At 49.0% G+C, this 23,694-nt stretch overlaps 1 protein-coding gene across 1 annotated transcript in view; it reads left to right on the forward strand.

Moving 5' to 3' along the window:
• The first annotated feature begins 1,555 nt into the window (after window positions 1–1,555).
• ZMAT4 (zinc finger matrin-type 4) overlaps window positions 1,556–23,694 on the forward strand; it is a 223,557-nt gene continuing 201,418 nt past the window's right edge. The window contains exon 1 of the mRNA XM_077773125.1: window positions 1,556–1,620. The gene's annotated coding sequence lies outside the window, so the exon portion shown is untranslated. The remainder of the gene's footprint in view (window positions 1,621–23,694) is intronic.

The raw sequence follows: 23,694 nt of genomic DNA on the forward strand, positions 1-23,694 counted from the left end.
CCCCACTCTGCCCAGCTGGATGAGTACTCACAGCGGAATGACGATTCCAAGAAGCTAGTGCCATGCACACTTTTTGTTTTGAATTGGGTTTTATTAGTCCACCCACTCACTGAGCGCTAGGTGCTGTCTGTGGAGTTATAAAGATATACATGATGCTGTCTCTGCTCTTACGGATGATGTATTTACGGAAGGCAGGCATGTACGCACGAAGCAGAAGCTCACTGGACAAGGCACGGGGAACATGCCGTTTGCTTCTGAGGACACAGATGGTGATAAGGATTGCTGTTGTTCAAGGCCATGGCGGTGGAACCGGAACAGCAGCAGCCTGGGCTCAAAGCTGTGCAGACCCCAGGAGAATGGTGAAGGGTTAGTTTCTAACTAATCTGAAACTTGACATTCTGAGAGCTTTCTTTAAAAGATCCCTTAAATTTTTCTTTCTTCTTAAAAAAACTCACCTACCAAATAATGTCCTTCCCATATGGTAAAAAAATGATGTTAGGGGAAATAAAGGCCAAAATGTGCGCCTTACGATTTTTTTTGTTGAATGTGGAGAAGCATTACACTGTTCCCATCCCTTGAGTTCTTTCCCCCCTCTCTCCTTGATTTGCCTGATGACACAGATCTAGACCATTAATTGAAGCCAGGTCAGAGTACGCAAAAGTGAGGGTTCTGAATGGTTAGCTCTGGAATGCCTGTGTCGTTGGAGCTCCCAGTGAGAGGGGTGAGGAATTCCAGACTTTCACTGACTTTTAGAACAGCTCTTCTGAGACTCTGAATAGGCTGCCAGGGAAATCGTCTCCCAGGCTGGGGGCTTCGGTGGACGATGAGGGAAAGAACTGATGGATAAACTATGAAGTGAAGATGCATAATATTTTCCCCCAATAATCTAAGATGACCTTCACATGCCCTCCAGGGTGGCCCCAGGAAGAACAGTACTATATTCCTTCAGCCCTTACCTGCTCTGCTTTCCAGAGCCTGTCTGAACACAGGCAGAAACCCCACTGTTAGATTTCTCTCTGGCCTCAGGAACGTTCACCAGTTGGGGGAAAAATAAGGCCAGAAAATTGTTGCTATGGGCTCTGTTTTGTGGAAGTTAAAATGCTGGAGCAAGAATCTGATTGCTTGATGGCTCCATCTCTCTCCCTCTCTCGCTCTCTCTCCCTCTCTCTCACTCCCCATCCCTTCTCGAGCTCTCTTTCTCCACCTCCCCCCCCCCACTTTTTCTACTCTCCCTTCCTCCCACCACTGGACTCCCAGTCCTGCCTCCCCCCACCCCCACCCGGGCCCGGGGAGAGCCTTACAGGTTGTCAATGAAACATGGAATTATTTCCTTTGATGGCTTAGATAATAGTAGGAGCCAAAGCAATGAGTGAGGTCGGCTGAAACCAATGCAGTCCTGCCCGGGACCGGAGAGCCAATCGCAGGAGCAGAGGGCGGGGCGTCGGCGCCAGCAGATAATTGCTAAGTGCATCGCTAGCACAGTCGGGCCGAGCTGCCGAAAGGTCTGGTCGCAGAGACGGGAACGCGTAATCCTCAGCGTGTTCCATCCCGACAACATCCTTCCACGGCTTGGCAGGGCAGCGAGCCTCTGGCCACCAGCCCCTCTGCTCCGCGGAAAAGGTACTCCTGCCTGCGTCCCGGGGGGTGCGGCTCCCGCTCTCCCCTTCTCAGTGGCTGGCAGCTTAGCATAGGTAGAGGGGTTGCAGAAAGAAGAGAAAAGTTTAGGCGAGGAAACGTGACAGATCTAGGAGATCACCATCTTTTGCTGGGATGAAAACAAGCTGACAATTTGGAAAACTTCTGCGCTGTCTAGAACTGGCTTTGTTTACTCCTCCCTCAATTAGCTGCACTCAGGTCTGTGGAAATAGGTCTGGTCTTGGGCAAGGGTGGCTGCACGGTTGGGGTGTAAATTCAGGTTTGCTGGGTGAAGGGAATCCGACCCCCTGGATGTGCCGCTTCCCGGCGGACCCGTCGTTGGGAGGCTGAGACTGAGAAACATGACTGGTTGGTTGGGTTTTCTGCCATAGGGTCTGCCCCCTCTCCGCTACCTTGACCTGCCTTCCCCCAACCATGTGACCTTCAACTTGAGTCCTTCCTCAAACTTCTGCCTCCTTCCCCCCTCCTGCCCCTTGCCCACTCGGTCTCAGTTCATTTGGTTGGGTGGAAAAAGAAATTTCTTGGGGGGTGTGGGCGGCTGTCCTCTTTGACCTGCTGGGCATCTGCGTGACACACAACTTGGTGGTAAACCAACGAAACAGTTCTCAGAGGAAAAGAAATAACTTAATTGATTAGCTCCCGAAAACTAGACGACTTTCCAGGCTTGGTGTGTCCTGAAATAAAGGGGCTGGAGCTAAACTGTATCCCGTGTGAAGGTTACACCCTTACCGGAGAGGGACTGTCCAGCGCTAAGGATGCCAAGGGCTCTGGGAGGTGGAGGCTGCTGGGAGGGGCAGGCTCTGAGGGGCTGCCTCTATTTAGGTGCGCAGGTACATCTGTGCCCCAGAGGGTGCTGGAGCCGCCATCTACACTGCTTCTGATCTTTGCTCTTCAAGCAAAACATCTCCCCACGGCCAGCGGCTGGTTCAGCGCGGAAGCACCCTTGTGTATTCTAAATTGTGGGACCACAAAGGCCTCACTTGCTCTGAGACCCACTTTTGCATCTGGGGAAGACTCCTTTCCAGGAGCTTCTGCAAACGGGAGATGTTAGGTAGGTAGGCCTCCCCTGGGGAGCATGGAGAGAAGGTGAGAAGCTTGGTCTTGAACTTCCTGCCTGCTTTGGCGCAGACAGCTCCTGTTTGAATGCCTGACAGCACTTCGCCAGGTCTGTCCTCTGACCTCTGGGATGCTCTGAAGCGGCCTGTCCGGGACTGATCTCACAAGTCCCTGGGGCTTTAGCAGGGTCAGGTGCACGGCCTCACCCTGATTTCTATCCTAGACCTGCAGCCGGGGAGTTCAATCTCCAGTCCCGGGAAGGCTCCTCCAGCAACCCCTTGTCCCTGGGACACCCTTGCTGCTGAGGTGCAGATGACAGTCACCCTTCTCTAGCTCCGCAAATCACTTTCAGTGTTTAACTCTTCTTTTCTTTAACTGCCACAACAGGTCCCCCACCTCCGCTAGGCAGCTATTTCGGGTGGCAGTTGTTATTGTGGAAGCTCTACTCGCAATGGTTAAAAAAACAGCTGCCTGACTTTTTTTTTCCTTTGGTCAGGATACAGTCAGCTTTCTCTTCTGCACATGTTGTCTGACAGTAAACACAACAAACTTGCAGCCCTGCAAATTATGCCTTTGTGTTTGGGAGCCTGGAGTGGACTCCGAGCTTTTATCTGCTGTTTGGGGCATATTCGGCCACACACCTTCACCCCTGGGGTCTGTCTAGGGCACTTGAGTCCCAGAGAGAAGAGAGAGGCAGCACCCAGCAGGTGTGGGGGGGGGGGAGTTTGAAAAGGGGGCACTTTGGTTTTCAAGAAGGCAGTCATAAAACTAGAAAATGCTTTTGAGTTCAAGGGGTGCCTCGAATCAAAAACCAGGAGCAAAAACCGAGGGTCCTTTCAATTGATGCTGAGCTGCTAGATTTCTCTCATGATAGAGGACATTCAAAGTAAGGCTTTTAAACCAGCTCCTGAATGGTGACTCATGCCGGGAGAGGAAAAAGGCAGGGTGGGGGGAGGGGGCAGAGGGAGCGTGGAAAGTGCAAGTGGGACACGCTGGAGCACTTGCCTTCTTCCTCCTCCTCATCCCTCTTCCTTGTAGTTCCCCATTTGGAACAAAGATCATTAAAATAACAACTCTAGACTAAAAAAAGCATAATAGGAGCTGAAGAATAGTTGATGAAATGCAAAACACCATCACTGCAACTTCATCTTGGATGGGGCCTGAAATCCAGGATCCAGCCCCACTGCTGTGATCCACTTTGGACAATTCTGTCTCTGGTGGTAGACTGATTAGTTCCTTGTGAAGCCTGATGCCGGTTTGTGTGCGAAGGGACTGATTGGTGCTCAGAAAACTAAACTTGTTACTCGTCATTTCATCAAACATGGTAGCTGTAGCCAGAATCCTGGGCAAGCACCATCTACAGATCTAGCATTTTCTCCTCTCCCCATTTGGGCAACTCGGTTTTCTCTTTTAACTACTGTGCTAAGCGGGGTTGGCTCATTGTGCCTTCGCAAGGCCCAGGTGACTTACCTGGCAAATCGAAGTCCCTTCCTTGCTTTTCTGGTCCTCTTTCCTGTCATCTCTTTCCATCATAAACACATCAGTAAATAATCTCTTTGCCAACCTACTTTGATCTCGTCATTTTGTGCCAATTTTGCAGTTAAAGAAACCTGTCCCCCGAAACCCTGAAAAAAGGATTGAAAACATATGAAATTTTTTTTTTTTTTATCAGAGAAGAGCCTTTTAGTCTTTCTATGAGAAAATTTAATTTTGTCATTTTGGGGAAATCAAATAGGCACGTTTATTGTGGTAGGTGTTTTTGTAGGGGGCCGTTGAGATGTCTTCTTTTTTCTTGGGTGGATGTGCGAACTCCCTGGCTACCCTGGGGAGGCGTGTCTGGAGGTTTGAAATAGTCTGGAGTATCCCTCGAGAGGTGAGGAGATTGGCATGATGCTTCTGTTTATTTATCATGGGATGAAGGCTGTTTGGAAACCTAGGTTCTGAAATGTACTCACCACACACGGTTATTTTCCCCTGTCATTCTTCAGTTCAGTAGATTTCATAGCCCAAATGATTAGCAAATAGTGCACCTGAATTACTTTTCCTTACACGCATGCCCCTTCCTCCCTCCCCATTCTGGAGCTATTGCACACTGAACAGTGTTACTTAATCTGATATATGCCTCTCTTTCTTCCTTCCCTTCTGATTCTTCCTTCCTGTCACTTAAGGGCACCCTAGGGGTTGAGATTTAATTTTAGACATCCTGTTCACCTCACTTCTGGAACAGTTAACCAGGGGACGTCAAGAATTCTGGGATGAACATGGAGTCGCCCTGCGGGAGCAGTGAGGCAATCCTTCACCACGTTCAGTTCCACGCACACCTTACCAGAGCGCCTGTGGTGTGTAGCCACCCCTTGGGAGGCAGGTGGGGCAGATGTACTGAGCACAGGCCTGTTAGATGCATAGGGATTCCACCAGGCATGACTCTTGCTGCTCCCCTGGGGCCTGCCCACCCTCAGTCCCCAGGCTTTGGACTGACCTTGGATACGTTAGCCAGCAGTGAAATGTGCCTGTCATTCTCCCAATTTCTTTGTTCTCTTCTTACCCCTAAGTTTCTCTACCAAGTGTTAGAAAGGATCAAATCTACTTATTCATACTAAGGTGTAAATAGTTAAGAGTGGTGCCACTTCCAGAGGTGTCTATCTGAGCTCTAAATGGAAATCCAAGCACGTATAGTGGAGTTGCAGACATCTGCCTTGGGATTTGGAAGATGGAGTTCGGATAGGGCAATTGTGAGCCTTTGCTTGTCAGTGAAGACTGGTCCTACTCATACTGTGTCAAGGACACACTACAGCCACTCAGGGCACCGTGCTGGCAATATTTGGGGCATAGCACTTGGAGCTTGATCCCTCAGACTTGACCTTGGGCTCTGTACTTATTTGTCCTCTCTGACCTCAGTTTTCTCATACATAAAGCCGGGGACTTGGACTACATTCTCATGGATCCCTTTCTGCTCTGACCTTCTCTCTGGATTTGGCCACTGGAGTCCTACATCCAGCTGAGGATGTTATGGCCCCGGAAGGACTTGGAGCTCCCAGAGCGTCCTCCAGTGTGGGCCATGGTGCTCAGTGATGCTTCCAGAGCTAGAATCCACGGACGCAGGTCGGAGGGACGGTGGATGCAATGCCACAAGAAAAACAGGCTGAGGGTGATGTAATAACTGATTTTGGTTTAGGAGGGGATGTTATATGGAGGATGGCGACCAGCTGTTCTCCATCTCCAGTAGGATTGAACGAGAGAAAATAGACAGAAATTGCAGCAGATGGACTTAGATTAGGTATGAGGAAGAATTTTCCGTCAGCAAGAGTTGTTAAAAAGGGAAGGTTGTGGAGCCTCCGTGATGATCTTTAGGAAATGGATAAGCAGAAGATTCAGCTGGAGGAGGAGGCGGAGCGCTGTGAGGAGATGGAGGGAGGGACCCGTCTGGTCCAGGGATCCTGGCCCTTTCCCCAGGAGGGCCCTTTGGGTTTCTCAGAAACTTCCCCTTTGCTCTGGGGCTATCAGAGTGGCCAAGACAGCAGGGCTGGCCAGCCTGCTGGCCCTCCAGGTGCTGCCTTGACTGACAGATCCTGTCTACTGCTTGAAGCCCTCTCTCTTCGAGTCTAATCTTTCATTTCCAGATGTGGCAAATGAGGCCCAGAGGACGCGGGCCTCGGTGTCCCCCTCACACACTGACCCATGGCAGAGCCAGAACCAGGATCGGGGTCTTCCGTCCCGTAAGGCAGTGTTATTTGCTTTGTGGCTTCTTTTTCCCCCTCGCTTCCAAATCAAATTGGATTTCCTTTTTCTGGGCTCCTAATTTTTCTCTAAGCAAATGGTGGAGACAAGCACCTGCAGTTAAGCAGTGTTTATGGAGGGCCTGTTACTAGCATGGCGTACTCAAGTCCACCTTCCCTGATTTACACAGCAAACTCTTCAGCTCCAGTCGGTGATTGGGCAGCACTGCCGTGAGACCAGGGCTGGAGAAATGCCTGCCAGGAAGTGCAGTGGAAAAGAGGGGATGGGGTGCAGTGGTGGGGGGGGGTCCAGCGGGAGTGATATGAAAACAATGATTTAATCTGAATCTTACAGAGGTGAGCAACTTTAGACGTCTAGTTCGAGCTCCTTGTTGGGTAAATTAAACTAGGCGCCCACAGTGCGTGTAAGATCGGGATAAGACCCTTATATCGCCAGTTACCTCTATAAGACGAAGCAGAGTTTGGAATTTCATTCAGATTGTCATTTCTGAGAGAAGCTTCTACAACGTGGGGCTGCAATTTCACGTTCCTTCCAGCCAGACTTGATTTGTTTCTGGGCACTCACATCTCTTGGGCGTGCTCGGAGCCCCTTCAGGAAGGCCCAGGGCAGGAGCATGCAGCAGTGGGGGGAGGGGGGGGTCTCAAGGCCCAGAGACAGGCTCCCTCTGGCTTCAGGGGAGGAACAGGGTGCTGCTGTCCCCCTGGCAGCCTCCGGATGAAAACAGAGCCTCACGCTCTCAAGAATCAGGCCGAGAGGCTGTGCAGGCTTTGCCTTGCAGTGGTTTGAGCCATGTAGAAAGCAAGATGAACAGGTGAAGTGAACGCAGCTAAATACATTCATAATTAAGAAGTGCACGTGTGTGGTCACTAAGAGGAAGGAAACACCACGGAGGTCTGTGCTGGGCCAGCCAGGCGCCTGCAGCGGGTGTCTAGGGCGCGTCTCTGTGCTAAGGGCGCGTCTCTGTGCTAACAAAGGCATCCTGAGTGCTCCGGCCACCACTCAGGAAGGAGATAGGTGTGATCTTTGTCCTGTGGGAACGTGCCTGGGAAGACCATCAGCCCCTGAGGCAGCCCAGCAGGAGCCAAAGGAGAAGGGAACACAGTAGGCGCCAGGGGCCAGGCTGCCCGGGTGGTGAGGCAGCCCTGAAGGGTGGAGAGGGCTGGGGGAGCTGGGGGAGAGGCAGGGAGTGGGTGCACAAGAAATGACAGAAAGCCAAGGGATGCCAGGACCTGTCTTCAGAAGGTGAAAGAGCCCGTGACCATAGAGAGGACCTGGAGAGATTCATCAGAAGAGTGGGCTAACCCAGGGTGGCCCTGTCCCAATCCCACTGCCACTGGCCCTTTCCGTTCAGAACGGCAGTCAGCTGACTTCACACTTCACACCCACAGCGTTGGCCCCATAGACTGCACTAGGACGCAGCAAGGTGTTGTGGGCCTGACGGTACTATGTCCTGGATGCAGGGTGCACCTGGTTATCCTTATTCGGCGTGGTCAGAGGACGCCTCTTGGGGAGAGGAACACCTGAGAAATAAATAGGATCCCACCAGGTGGATGGGGGGTGAGAAGGAGGGCAGCCATGTTGGCAAGACACAGACGCGTGAAACAGCACAGTGTGTCAGAGCCCTATGAGTAATACCTGGGTGCTGCTACATCTTGAGCACATGAGGTTGGTTTTTGGGGGTGTGGGAGAGAGAGGGGGCGGACGTGTACTCAGGTAGGGAAGGACCAGCTGGCCAGACTGAGGAGCAGAAGGGTTTTAGGCAGGAAAAGGCAGTCACATTTGCATTTAGGACAAAGGAGTTGTGGAACGGACGGTGTGGGTGAGGTTTGGGAGAGGCAAGGCTGGGCTAGGGAGGCTGGTCCTGAAGTCATTTGCTGCCTCTGGGTGAGCAGTGACGAGGACCTGAAGGAAATGGTGGCAATGGAAGAAGAGAAGGGGACAGCATCAGTGGGTGATATTTTGACTTCTTAAGTTATATTTGATCAGGCAACGATGAGGAATTTTTCATCCCCTGGAGGAGATGCGGACAGGTGGCAAGGAAGGTCACACGGGTAGATGACAGAGAGAGCAGTGCTCCCCACTGAAGACGGGATAGGGGCAGATGGGTTTCAACAACAGGAGAAGGAAATGAGTAAGCTAGACATTCATATTAATGCCTTAATGGGGACACGGGGACAGGACAGTGAAGACCGCTATGGACAAATTCTCTTCTCCATAGTGTTCAAAAATCAGTCTGTCCCCTGATAGAAAAGTGAGCAAAGGGTGTAAATAGGTAGCTCAAACAAAGAGAAAAGAAACAAATGTCCAGAAAAAGACGTACAAGTGTCCAGCCTCCCAAGTAACTAAAATATTACGTTAAAAGCAAGGTTTCATTATCCACCTACCAGAGGAGCAAAAATGAAAATGAAACACTCCGTGTGGCTGAGATGCCCAGAAGTGGACATTTGCAGACATAGCTGGTGGGAAGATCATTTGCAAACACGGGAGTCTTGTCTCAAAAAGAAATCCTTTAAACTAGTAGGCAGTTGGTCTTCTAGGAATTTATCCTACGGAAATAATCAGAGCTGTGCGAAATAGTTCTAATCAAGGATAGTCCTTTCAGCATTATTCATTATAACAAAACATTGTATGGGGGGATTAATTAAATCTAATATGGCTCATCCATAAAATGGAAATCAAGGAAGCCATTAAAGTTACATTGAATAATGTATAAGGATATGGGAAAATGCTAATAATATATATCAAGTAAATGTTTAAAAGTAAATAGAGTATAGATGCAATTTTATAAAAATAAAAAAGATGCATACAGACATGAAAAATGGAGTGGGATGCAATATATCAGAGTGATAACAGTGGATATCTCTGGGTTTCAGGAAACACCTGATTCTTTTATTAAACTCTTCTGTATTTTCCAAATTCCTTCGAGTAAACGTGTTACCTTACACACCAGACAAACACGCTTTTTAAATCAGTTACTCAAACCGCAAATGTTCTGGCAGGGACTATCGAGGTAGCAATGTGTCAGGCACTGTGTTGCCCACTAAAAGTCATAACATGGCGAGACTGGGTGGCTCAGTTGCTAAGCATCCAGCTTCCACTCAGGTCATGAGCTCATGGTTTGTGAGTTCGAGCCCCGCATCCAGCTCTCTGCTGTCAGCATGGAGCCTGCTTTGGATCCTCTGTCCCCCTCTCTTTCTGTCCTTCCCTCACCCCTGTCTCTTAAAAATAAATAAACATTAAAAAAGAAAGTCATGCCAGCCGGGTGTTCTCAATCTGCTTGGTGAGATCAGATAAATGCACGTGCTACCCACATGCTACCCTGTGAAAAGACTGCTTCACATGTTGGGGGTGCAGGATCTCCGTGCAGGGAGAGGTGCCCACGGGCAGTGGCAACCTTACCCCTTCTTCCTCACCTCCTCCCCTCTCCACACACACCCCCAGCCTGTCCCTTACAGTGGTCAGACCTAGTTTAGGCCTCAGCGGCTGTGTTTACGTGCATCTCCAGACATCCTGGGTGGATAAGTTGAGGCTCAGAGAGGCTGTGACTCGGTCAGGGTCACAGATCTCGCGAGTGGCAGAGCTAGGCGGCAGGGAGCATGGGTGTCTGAGCCCGTGCACCCTTTCTCCAGGGGGCTCTCTTCTCGTGTTATTGAGGACAGCTGGCAGATGTCCAGCGGGAAGGTGTGGAGCCGCCCTCCCCTCCTTCCCAGAAGCCATGCCTGTGCTTCATTCACTTATTAATTAAGACCCGGCGAAGGCACCGACAGCTATCACCCTCGGAGGAGTGACGCTGGGTGCGGGGGTCTCTGGGGGCGCCCTCGCCTTTCTGCTTCTTGATTTTGCGCCTCCTTCGCTGCCGGTTTTCCAGAGCGCCTTTGCTTGCCCGGCTGCTGCGTTGCTTTCCGCTCTCCGCGAAAGTCACAGCCGGCGGGCCCGGCGGTGTGTGTCCAGGCTGCACGCNGTTTGTATGGTGTTTTGCATTCGCAAGCCTCGGAGGTGGAGGGGGCAGGCGTCTTTATCCTCACTGTGCACGGGAGGAAATTGATACTTGGAAAGGTAAAGCCCCTTGCCCCAGTCTGGGCAGTAGACACAGGGCCGGAGTTTTGGAAGGAGCCTGCAGACCCCACCCTACCTCCTAATGGACAGGGGCTTCTGCTGGCCTGCAGCTCCCGGGTGNTGATGAGTTGACAGTGGCACACACGTGAGGTGACTTCCAAAAGACGAGTGCATTTAGCTGAGTCCCGCCTGAGGCCGGGTCCAGGCGGCGCCCGGAGAAGTGGGGTGCAGAGAGAACGTGCGTGGTCACCAAAGTCTGCGCCCTGAAGGATGAGGGCAATTTGGACAGAAGGAGGGACATTCTTGGTGTGAGCGGCCAGCCAGAGCCAAGAGCCTGTGAGCGATGTTGGGGGCTGCCGAGGGGTCACGTGGCTCAGTCAGGGACTGACGGGGAGAGTGGCTTGGTGTCCCTCATCCCAGGCTCTGCTTTATTATTGGAAATCCGTCCTGTGTAATAAGCTGGGCGCAGCGCCACTGGGCGGGAGGAGGAAATGAGTTGGGGTTCTCGTGTGGATTCCCTCCTCGCTGCCACTCTTGGTTTTGCTTCTGCTGAAAACGAAATTTACCTGTCGGGTTCCGGGAAGACAGGAAGGGGGATCAGGATGGTTCCTGTTCTGCCAGGCCTCCTCTGCCTGCCTGGAACTTTGGGTTTCCAGAATGGGAGAAGAGGAAGGAAAAGTTAGGAGCCAACAGGGAAAGTGAGAAAAAGGGAGCAGGTTTGGGTTTGGGGAGTTGGGGGGGGGACCCAGGAGGGGTGTTTGGGAGCGAGGGAGCCTTTCTAGCGCACTGAAAAGCAGAAGTGTAACCTCTGTCTAAACTGTAGTCTTTGAAAATGTGACGAGACACAATAAGGCAGGAAAGAGAGTCTGAGGCTACCCTTTATTTTCATTTTTTAAAAATGTTTATTTATTTATTTTGAGAGAGAGAGAGAAAGAGAGAGAAGGTGAGCAGGGGAGAGGCAGAGAGAGAGGGAGACAGAATCCCAAGCTGGCTGTGTCCTGTCAGCACAGAGCCCGATGTGGGGCTTGATCTCATGAACCCTGAGATCATGACTTGAGCTGAAACCAAGAGTCAGATGCTTAGCTGACTGAGCCACCCAGAGGCCCCTATTTTCAAATTGTTGAACAGTTGGTCATCAGTCTCATTTTACTGAGGAAACTGAGGCGAGGTGCCTCGTGGCCAACAGTCAGCAGTAACACTGCCAGGCAGTGGCGGATTGCAGCCTGGTGCTCTGTTGGCTGGGCCACCCCCTCTGGCCCCAGACCTTGTGACCGTGGGGGGTCTGAGGGAGAGCAGAATGGGGTTCCCTCTGCCTGCAGAGTAGCCCCTCTCCATTTCTCTGTTCTGTTTTCTCCCTACTTCCAGGAGGCTCTGCAGAGAGGTGCCAGGAGAAGCAGGCAGGCAGGCCACTTGTCACTGGGGACCGAGCTGTTTGTCCATTCCCTGGGACAGGTCAGTGAGGGATGCTGCAGGCTACTGGGCTGGGAGAGCTTGAGGCCGTGGCCATGATGGAAATGGTGTGCTTCTCTCCCACATCCTTCAGTTTCCTTAACAGGGACGTGAGCTCCTGAAATGTTATGTGTTCATTTATTCATTGCTCAGAACATCGAGAATTGACAATCACAGTTCTAAGCTTTCAGAATGCAGTAGTGGGCAAAACTGATCCAGTCCCCATCCTCTCAGGGCTTATGTTCTAGGTGGGGGTGGTGGGGGTGGTGGTAGAGACAAATAGTAAGCAAATGAGTCAATATGTATGTAGGCTGATGTGTGAAAGGGGAGAAAATGAAGCAGAGCAAAGGGATGGAGAGTATGTGTGGAGAGGGTGTGTCCAGGAGGGTCTCAGTAATACAATAACACTGGAGCAGAGACCCAGGGCCATGGAGGGTGATCCCTGCAGATATTTGGGGGAAGGGCTGTCCACGCCAGGATAGGCCCTGACGCTGGAGACCCCTGTGGTTGTCAGATATAGGCCATCTCATTTTACAGAGGTGAAGCCAAGGTGAGCTTTATCGAACCCCTGGAAAGTTTTGAGCAAAGGCATTACATAGTGTAGGATTTCAAGGGCTCATTCTGGCTGTCTGGTACGTGCTCTGAGAGCACATTGTAGGAAAGCTGCGTGGAGGCAATGATCCTGGCCAGGTCAAGTGGTGGCTTGGATTAGTGTAGCAGTGGGGAGTCAGGAGCACTCAGATTCTGGATACATTTTGAAGGTGGTACCAGCTGGATTTCGTGATGGGCTGAATGTAGGGTTTGAGAGAAGGAGGGTTCAAAGATGACTTCCAAGGCTTTTGGCTTGAGACGGATAAGCTTGTGGAAGGAACACATCGGAGGAAACCGGAGGTGAGATGTTTGTGTTAGAGAGATGTTGGCTATCTAAACGAAATGCCCGCTAGTCAGTTGGGTTATGCATCTAGAGTTCAGAGAAGAAGTCTATGCTAGAGAAAAATCTTGGAAGTTGTCAGTGTATTGACAATATTTAAAATATGGGACCAGACGAGATAATCTCGAGAGCAAGTGTAAACAGGAGGTATGAAGACCGAATTCTGGGAATCCCAATATTTAAAGACCTAGAATAGGAGTTGGCAAACTTTTTGTCGATGAGCCAGATAGGATTTTAAACTCTGTGGGCCATATGGTCTTTGCTGCAACTAGTCCCCTTTGCCTTTGTAGCGCAAAAGCAGGCACAGACAACATATAAATGAACGAGTATGGCTGTGTTTAGTGAAACTTTATTTACAGAATCAGGCAACTGGTCCGCTGGCCATGTTTGTTGACCTTTGTTCCAGGATATGCAGATGAACCAGCAAACGAGACTGAGAAGGAGCAGCCCAGGAGATGATGTTGTCTCAGAAACAAAGTGAAGCATCTTTGAGGAGGGAGTGATCAGCTGGATCACAGACTGCTGGTGTGTGAAATAGGTGGGGACTGAGAATCGAACAAGAGCATGGAGGCCATTGGTGTGCTGACAGTGCACCAGGGGAGGGCCCTGTTGTAGCCGGTTGGTGGAGAGGTGTTGGAGATAGCTTATGCGAACAACCTTCTGGAAGAGTGGGGTCGGAAGGGGTGCGAGGAGATGAAAGGTGAACTGTAGGGGTGGATGGGGTCAAAGTTAGTATTACTCCCTTAAAATGGGGAAGCTATTTGGGTGTTTGTATGCTGGTGGAAAGCATCCAGTCAAGAGCATGAAGATGACATAGGAGAAGCTGGGGAGAACTTCTGGGAGATGGTCATGAGTGAGGGATTGGGGGAGGGCCTGGGATCCAGTGAATGGGGCAGGCATGGCCAGGCTGCTGAGTGGACAGCCAAGGGAGGGAAGGGCAGCCATGGTCAGAAGGCAGTTGGGTGGCTGGCTGGGTGTAGGGTGTGGTGGGGCAGCTGGGGATCAGAGTGGTGACGCCCTCCTGTTGCTTCATTTTGTCAGTGAGTCGGAAGGAACGTCAAGAGCTGGGAGGTGGGAGGGGACCTCTGCCAAGGGCCCTGGAAACAGATGTCCCCTGAGCACAGGGGAAGTGGGACGGAGACAGTGACAGAGGGTCTGAGTCTCTAAATCAAAATTAAAAGCTTTGTGCCGATGCCATCACTTGAGCTTTTCACTGTAAAAGGGGCCCTGTAAATTCTGAAGAGTTATGACTGAATTAATAAGCCCAAGATGAGGGAGTGGATTAAAAGTCCTCAAAAAAGAGTCTCAGATTCCCACGGGCCTGGAGCTGCCTACCCAGGTAGCTCTTGTGTGGCTGTATTTTTTTTTAATTGAGCTATAATTGACATATAACATTATATTAGTTTCAAGTGTACAACATAATGATTTGATATATGGATATATTGTAACATGATCACAATAAGTCAAGTTAAATCCATCACTATGCATAGTTGCTTTTTTTTTTTTTTTTTGGTACAATTGTATTCTCAGAAAATGGACTTGCTTACTGGAGTTCCCGTAACTTCTCCAAAATCAGACCCTTACGTGAGGTGAGAGCGATCACTGGCCTAGGGTTGGGGGGAGGGGGAGGCTCGCTACATTTTTTCCCCTTCTCCTCCTAAAGTTTTTTATTTGAGACTTCTTCTTCTTCTTCTTTTTTTTTTTTTTTTTTTTACATCTTTTTATGCGGCAGGAGAGAGGAAGGAGAGGGAAATTCCTTCTTTAATTTTTACCTGCAGACATTGTTCTGGGGAGAAAGGGATGTATCAAAGGTCCTTGATCTGAATGTGGAGTGGAACCCATAAGGTGAGGCTGAGCCCTCTGGTGTCTTCCTCTCAGATGCCCTAGGACTAGAGAGAAGTCCCTACAGTTTGGGAAGAGGAAACCACTCATATATATAGGGAGAACTAGAACTTCTCCTTAGTTCTAGCTAGACGTCTGAAGGAAGACAACAAGGAAAACAGCCCACGGGGCAGGCGGGATTGGTGGAAGGAAACGACTTGGGGGCTTTAGAAAAGAGAAGAATCTAAGATCACAGGCCCAGCAGAAAAGCAGAGCAGTTAACTTACCTCCCAGACTGTTCTATGTGCAGGACTTAGGGGTAACTGCAGCTTGAGGGGAGGGGGTTGCTCAGGGAACTTCCGAAAATGTGCTGAGGGACCAGGTTTGCCTCCAAGTGCTGTCAGGACAGCCCAGGAAGGGGTGTGGCTTCGTGCAAAACCTGGCAAGTGTAAGACACGCACCTGCCGCTGGGCCCATCTGTGTTTCAGAGATGGCCGAGGGTCCAAAACACTGAGGATATTTAGGATACGAGGTTGTTTGTGTGAGTGACAAAGGCAGCAAAGAGTTTGTGGTTCAGGGCTGACTAAGGACCAGGGTGCATTCATCTTTTCTCCAAATCTTATTTCTGATGGTCTTTCTGAGATAAAGTAGAGGGTACGGAAACACAGAGGGTACGGTCTTTCTGAGATAAAGTGGAGGGTACACAAAAGTAGAGGGTAGGGACCCTGAGTCTGCCTAAACCCAAGTTATCTCCACAGACCTGGCTCAAGGAGTCCGTGTGGCTGTTCCAAACCTTAGCTTCTCCTCTCTCAAATGCCTAATGATACCGATCTTACAGATTTGTCGTAGGGATTAAGTGGAATAGTAGCCATCAAGTTTCCCATGTAGTGCCTCTAATGTAGCAAGTTTGCAAGAATCTATGGGAATGCAGGGTGATGATGGTGTGGGGGAGAGGGGTGGCTTCTCTCTAACGCTGGGCCAGGATGGGCTGGGCTAGTGGGCTGGGGTAAGCAGGAGCCAGATGATGGATTCCATGTCATCCTGCTGCCAGAACGTTCTGCATCCCAGAGTGGTTAGTAAAAAGGTCCGAATACCTGTTTCTGAGTTTCAGAGCTCAGATGCTTCTTCCCAAATATTGCTGGTCAACATACCAGAGAGGAACAATATAGAATTGCCAAGTAGTGCAGTGCCTTCAAAAAAATAAATCTTGGGGAAGAAACTCTGAAAGCTGCAAGAACCATAATATTGAGAGAGATTTAAAGGGAACCAAAAAATCCCTGCAATGCTTAGAACAGCAGGAACATAGATTTCTCACACTAATCAAGTGATTTGTGGGAAAATCCTATCCATCTCCCTAACCTGAGTTGAATCAAGCAAATGATGGCTGCGAGTTGCAGAGTGAGCTCTGAGGCAGGCGCAAGGCTGGTTTATGACCCTGCAGAACTTTTCCTGCGACATGAATTCTAGGGCAAGCAGGTGCCTCCCAAGGAGGGGATCCCCCTTAGCCAGTTCCCTTTCAGCTGTCAGTGCGAGGCAGTTTGGGGGGTAGAAGGGTGTTCTCCAGTCTGCCCGCGGCAGAGCCCCTGGGGCTCTCATCCTTCGAGAGGATTTTGCCTGTGTGTGGGGGATGGGCCTCTGAGGAGTGACGGTGGTGGACAGGTACTGGCCTGTGCACTTAAACGTGGAGCTGTCTGTCAGGAGATACTCCTGTCTCTGTCTGGAGAGAGCATTTCCTGCTCTGCCTTGCCTCCTACAAGTAGAGGAGTGGATGCCCCAGTAGGATGGGTGCTTGTGACAGCTGCGTTTTCTAGCCCTTCCATGTTGTCTGGCCCTGTGCGGTTAAGATTGAGTATCACATTTTTGACTATGTATGGATATTTCCCATTCTGGACTTAGTTAAACTCCAGGGCATTCCGAGCAATCTCAAGAGGGTTTAGGTGAGGCCAGTTTAAACTTTTTGCAACACAGAGAGGAGACACTTGAAGTATTGCACTCAATGTGCAAGGAGATGGGTGGGTGGTTGGGTTGGGCTATGGAAGGAGGGGCTGGAGGGTGCTGTGTGAATCTTGGCACAAGCGTGCAGTGTCAAAACATCCAAAATGCTGAGGGTTGTTTTTCTACACAGAAAAATAAATTTACTAGAGTTCAGAGGAAGAGAAATACAGTGACTGAAAACACAAGACAGATATGTGACTCTAGCACTAATCAGCAGAGTCGAACAGGTAGGTGGATGGGGGTTTGGAGTCAGGCTTCGATCCACGCTCTGAAAGTTAGCTCTTCGACCTTGTGAAAGTCACTCAGGTGGGCCTCAGTTTCTCCCCCTGTGGTGTGAGGATGAGAGGGCCTACCCTGCACAGGGATGCCGTGGGGCAGTGACTAAGGTCCAGTCGAGCTTTACCGCTGATAACAATTTCAATAATAACAATAATAAAAGTGCTAATTAAAATGGAAATGAGATGCCATTTTTCCCGCTGTAAAATTACTGAAGGTTAAAAATGACATTGTTCACTGTCATGGAGATATGACAGAATGGTATCAGGCCCTATTATTAGAACCACGGTTGGTGCAACCTTCCTGGTAAGCGTGATTTTGGGGAGTTCCGAACTTTTGATTTACGTCTAAGATTCTATCCTAAAGAGGTAATCAGAGATGTGAGGAAATATGCGTGTATAAAATTGTACACTGTGATGCTATTTATTTTTCTGAAAAACTGGAGCTCACTCTCCCCCATAACAGGAACTAGTTAAATAAATGATGGTATATCCATACAGTGGAATAGTAGGCAGCCAAATAAAAATATTCGAAGAAGGTCAGTGACACGAGACAGTGCCCCTAAAGCTGTCTTCTAAACTGCGTAATGAAATACATACCTGTGTGCACAAACATGAATACAGCGGCCTCCTATTAGAAGGCCAATAGAGATTCTCTGCAGATGGTGAGATTATGGAGGATTTTTGTCTTCCTTTTGATATGTTCTTCTGCAGCTCCAAATATCTTACAGTGAGCTGTTATGAATTTTTGTAATAAAAGGAATAAAAATTATGGAGAGAACGTGAAATCCAGCTCCTTGAGTGGATCAGGTTCTCGCCCTCTTTGGGAAGTGTTTCTCTGTGGATCGGGCCTGGTGTGGATTCCCCGGAAGCCTGTCGGGAGGCTGTGTATGGTTCCTTCTCTGTCTCCCCCCCGCCCACCCCGCTCCGGACCAGTGTGGAAGAAACAAATGTTGTGGAGATAAAAACAGACATTTAGAAATGAAGAGGCAGCAGTGGGTATGTTGTGAAGACAGAATCAAGCAGAGTGGAAGCCTGCCCTGGTGTGCTCTCAGCCCTGAAATCCAGTAGCTTCCCGGGAGCCACAGATGGTAACAACCCACGTGTATAGTCACTACCAAGGCCACAGCCAGACTGAAATCTGTTGCCTTCTTTCCTTACGGTTGTCACTAGGAAACCAGAGAGAGGTTATCTTTTTTTTTTTTTTTTTGTAATTTTTAACGTTTTTTTTTTTGAGGAACAGAGAGACACAGCGTGAGCAGGGGAGGGGCAGAGGGAGGAGACAGAATCCAAAGCAGGCTCCAGACGCTGAGCTGTCAGCACAGAGGCCGATGTGGGGCTTGGATCCTCTAACATGAGATCGTGACCTGAGCCGAAGTCAGATGCTCAACCGACTGAGCCACCCAGGCGCCCCAGGAAGAGGTTATCTTGAAACCTCATGGGTGCTCACAGAACATGCGGGCTGGAGATGCTGGGGATGATGTGGGAAAGGGCAGGGGCATCTCACGGGACACAGCTGTCCCCAAGCCTGGACTGTGTTACGGAAGTGTCTCACCTATCGCATCATGCATTTTGCAGGATGGAGCATCTGAACCGAACGCTTGCAAATTTTAGAATTCATTGAGTGTACTGATGGAGCTGGATGTTTAACAGAAATAATTCCTGTGTTCAACAAATACCTTTTGAAGGCATGTCAGGTACCAGGTCTTGGGTTGGCGTGGGGTGTCCCCTCGTGCATGAAGCAGAGCCCCAAATCCTTGCGGAATTTACTCTTTACTCTTTTCTTTACGTTGGACAATTTAGCTCTGATATAGATCTTTGAAAATCTGGAATTTTAAAAATATATTGGTTTTGCTTAAAGTAGGACACACTTGTTTTAGGTCTGCGAAATATTGTAGAAATAGTGATTTTTTTTTTCTCTTAGTGCAGATGTCCCAAGTGTTATATAAGTTTAAATATTTTTCTTTAATTCATCCTTACGACGTCTCTGCGAGATGGGGCAGGGAGGGGGAGCTGCCTGCCTTCAAGTGAGGTGCAGGAAGGAACACTTTTGGCTCTAACTCTAGCCCTGCTGAAAACATTCCAGAGTGGCTGCTGACTTCAGTTCAATGAGGCTGTCTGTCTTGATTGACTGTCGATGGCCACTGGCCACTTGGAGGCCCTTCCCTGAGGAGATGCAGTGTGTTCTCTGTCCTCTGGAAACCGTTCATTCATTCACCTCAGAACTTTTTTTAAAGGTTTTATTTATTTTGAAAGAGAGAGAGAGCTAGCAAGCACAAGTGGGGGAGGGGCAGAGAGAGAGAGGGAAGAGAGAATCCCCTCTGTCAGGCTGTCAGCGNACGGTTATTGTGTTATTTTTTCATTTGGCTCAGGCCAGAATCAGGTTCCCGAAGATCCTCTGAGGTACAGGACTATGTTTAGCAAATGTAAATTGTAACTTTTGTAAAGATGCGGCCTTCCTCTGTACAACATATTGTGACTTAGGTTTTTCCTGTCTGATTTGGAATGCACCCAGATGTTTTGCTTTTCTTAAAGATCTGACATGGCCATGGCCGGCTCTATAAATAGTACCAAACATCAGCTATAATGCTGGCATGATGCTGATATTTTTTCCTACCACCCACTAAAAGTCTTGGGAGAAAATTCTCTCCCTCTCTCTCTCTTTACACACACACACACACACACACACACACACACACACACACACACCACACACTCTCTCTCTCTCTCGCTCTCTCCCTTTCTCTCATAGTTATATTTAGACATAAGTAAAAACCCTGAATGTGTTCAAACACATATTATGTTTTTTTTCTTTCGTTTTTTTAGGAATGGGGTAAAAAGGAGTTAAAGAGCTTTCAACAGCAACAGAAAACGAAGTGACTCTCCCAAGTATCTCTGATGTCCAGGCAGAGTATTCCATTAAGTTGCTCCCTGTCACCAAAACTCACAGTCCAGCAAGAGGGCAGCTTTGTTAGGAACTAATCCTACCAGGCTTCCTGGGCATAACATGGAAACAAAATCCTTTTGTTAATTCCTGGAGATTTTTAATAGCTGTGGAAGGAATCTCTAACGGCTGTATTCGTTTGCTAGGACTGGAGTAATAAAGTCCCATAGCCTGAGTGGCGTAAGCCACGGAAGTTTCTTGTTTCCCGGGTCTAGAGGTCTAGTCCTCTGCTGGGGAGTCAGCAGGCAGGGTTCTTCCTGAGCGCCTGAGGACAGGAGCTGTTGCACGCCTCTCCGGCTGGTGTGTAGACGACCACCATTCTCCCCGTGTCTCTTCATTGTTGTCTTTCCTCTACATGACTGTCACTGCATCCAAATCTCCCCCCTTTCCTAAAGGTACCAGTCAGACTGGATTAGAGGCCACCCTAATGACTTCATTTTAGCTTGATTACCTCTGTTAAGACCCTGTCTCATAATAAGGTCACGGTCTGAGGTGCTGTGTGTTAGAACTTCAAGTATGAATTTTCTGGGGGGAGGGGACACAATTCAATGCACAACAGTCTTTTAGGTAACACTTGAACAGCTGGGAATAATTTTCCTTAAACCATCCGAGATTGATGATATTTCTCACCCTCTTCCCTCACTGAGGGATGGGTTTCCACTTCGCACGTTATTTTAAAACTTAATTTTACTAAACCGATCCTCCTTAACTGTAGGCAAATCCTCTTCTGGGGAGCCAAGGAAGGACAGATGGCCGCCTGCCTTGATCTGGTGGCTTAGAAGCCATCTTGAAGGACATGACGTTCTGTCTCCTTTCCCACTCCTGTCTTGGCCTCCCTGCAACCTGACCAGTGGGATCTTGTAAGGAACATCTTGGAGGGGGTCCTGTCCTTCTCTAGCTGGGTGACCCTGAGTACTGTGGGTGGACTTCTGGCTGCTGGGGACAGGGGAGGAGCTCACCCGCATTCAACTCCCAGCCTAGCTATCTTCTGGGGCCCAAGCCCTGACACCATGTCTCGCTCCTTCTTCCACACCCGGTGAAGACAGCATATACAACACACAGCGCCTGTTTCTCCATCGTTCTTCTTAACTGGGACATCCCATAGTTAATAGCTAGCATTGTCGCTTCCAGGGGGCGCTGCATTGTAGTTCATACTTTTCAGACACATGCTCCTTCATTTCTTTTTATCTAATGGGCTGCGGGCACCAGTGTGCTGTATTGTGTTTAATACTTTTCAGACACATACTCATTAGCTGTTTTTGTTTGTTTGTTTGTTTTGTTTTTTAACCTATCCCCTTGTCTGAACCAAGTTTACATGCTCTTTGGTCTCCTCGCTCAGTGTTTCATGTTCTCATACCACACTCAGTACATCGAAGTGGATGGTGTTGGGCAGAGGCAAGAGTTAGACTCGGGATAACTTTGTATTAAGTATACCCACCTGGACACCAGATTTTATGTGTATTCCCATAGGTGACCTTTGGACAGGAAGCCAAGGGGGGTATAAGTTTGCTCAGGGAGAATCAAGGAGAGCCAGAACCCAAAAGACCGGCATAGAACCTGCTGTGACAGAGAAGAAAGAATTTAGCTTTGTTCCTGGACGTCCTGATACCTTTCTCTATGCTGCAGGGGAATATAGTGGCCAGTTCCGGACACAGACACAGAGTCAATGCATGGATGATGGGCAGGTACATGTTCTTTCTCTCATCTGCCCTGCTTCTGACATTCTGTGTGATACAGATGGAAACTCCAGTAGGAAAATGCGAAAAAGGGGAGGCATTTTTCTTCCGTTGAATTGTGAATACAGACACCACCACCTTCTTTGGTTTTGCTACTAGGATAAGCCATGTCAGAAGCCACACCTGCTGCAGCCAGTCTGGAGAAAGTTATAATTAGGGAAGGCCTTGGGCCACTGATCAGATACACTGAAAAAGGTCCAGTAGCCAAGAGGCATTCATGTGCAAAAGTGTAACCATTAAGAAATTGTGTTTAAATTAAGTATGCTCAGCTGCCCTGGGAGGGGTTCGAGGAACAATGCCAAAGGTAAAGCAGGCTTTGATAGTTTTCACCTAAGGGTGGGACTGAAGGGAAAGCTTAGGAAAGCTGTATCTCATCAGCCTGGGGGAGCATTCTCCTCCGGGGGTGTCAGCCATGGCTGTGGACCCCCGGTTGTAATATTTAGTGGATGGATCGTTCCAACAACATGGTAGGAAACTGCTAGGTGAATGCTGGAGTTTACTCCACGTGTCTTCCCAGTATATGTTTTCTTATTTAAACTTTGTTAATGTTTATTTACTTTTGAGGAGAGGAGGGGGCACAGAACTCAAAGTGGGCTCTAGGTTTTGTGCTGTCAGCACAGACCCTGACACAGAGCCTGAACTTAGGAACTGTGAGATCATGACCTGAGCCGAAATCGATCACTTAACCGACTGAGCCGCTCGGTCGCCCCCATTCCCAGTATATGTTATTCGTTATATCTGTTCATTTAAAAACAAATAGAACAAACACATACTTTACCAGTACCTTCCGCCCCTGTTATCTCAAGGTGAGCCCAGAATGTGTAACGCTCCCTGTCTCAGAGGTTCTTTTCTTCAAGAGAAAGACAAATTTTGATGATTTGAGCAGCTGGATGTGATGCATGCACTGTTACAGATGCCACAGTGGCCCAGACCAAGTGGGCTTCAAGAAGAGCACTTGGGCACAGACATTTAATGCGGCACCTTCTAAGTGGTCACGAGTGTGCCAAGACCACGAGAGGCTAAGACATTGGCCCTGCCCACGAGCTGCAAAATGTAGATTAGTAGACAGACATACATCAAATGACCAGAGAGCAAGGAAAGGTTCATGGGTACCGAAGGATGCAGTGAACATTAAGAGGAGGGTGACCACAGGGTCATGGTCAGAGAAGGCTGCAGGTGCAAGATCAAGGAAGGGTTGAGCTAGGGCTCAGTCAGTCTCAGGAAGTAAGGGAGGTGGAAGAAGCCAGGGACTTGACTGGGATGGTGGCACCAGCAAAAGCTTCTAGATGGCATGAGTGTGGCAGGTGAGATGAAAAGGAAAATGACCCTAGAGGTCTCTTGGCCACCAGCCATTGAAGGTTGATGATGCTTTGCAGAGCATTCCTAGTTCATGTTTCTATAAAGCAGCAGTGATGAAGGGAAGGGACACCCCCATCTCCTCACAGAACCCCTAGCCACTGCCATTAGCAAGCCCTTTCCCTGGCCAGCAAGGCTGTGGCTTCTGTTCAGCCCAGTTCTCCACCACCTACCTGCCCACCACTTGCCATGTGCCTAATTGAACCACTGACTCTTCTTAGGAGGCCCTCTGTTGGCCCCTTGTACACTGGCCCGTCTACCCAAAGGCTTCCCCTCAACTCTACAGGTTCAAATCCTACCCTGTCTTTCAAAGTTCAGTTCAGACGTTAGGTCCTCTGTGGAAGCTGCCCTGATCTCTCGTCTCCTATCCCTGGCTCTAAAGGATGCTCATAAGTCACTTTTGTGTACTTCTCTTCAATGTTCTTGCTACTTACTAGCAAAGATTGATTGAGTACTTACTATGTACCAGGCACTAGTCTCCATACTTTGGATAAATCAGTGAATTAAATCAAAGACGTCTGCTCTCATTGAGTTTACATTCTAGCTGAAGAAGACAGATAATGAATAACATAAATGATATATAAGTAAATTATATAAAATGTTAGAAGCTGTTAACTCTTATGGATAAAAGAAAAAGGAAATCAGAATAAAGGGGTTGGGGGCTGGGAATGCTGAGCTAGT

This window comes from Crocuta crocuta, unplaced genomic scaffold, assembly GCF_008692635.1.
Source record: "Crocuta crocuta isolate KB4526 unplaced genomic scaffold, BGI_CrCroc_1.0 scaffold177, whole genome shotgun sequence".
NCBI lineage: Eukaryota > Metazoa > Chordata > Mammalia > Carnivora > Hyaenidae > Crocuta > Crocuta crocuta.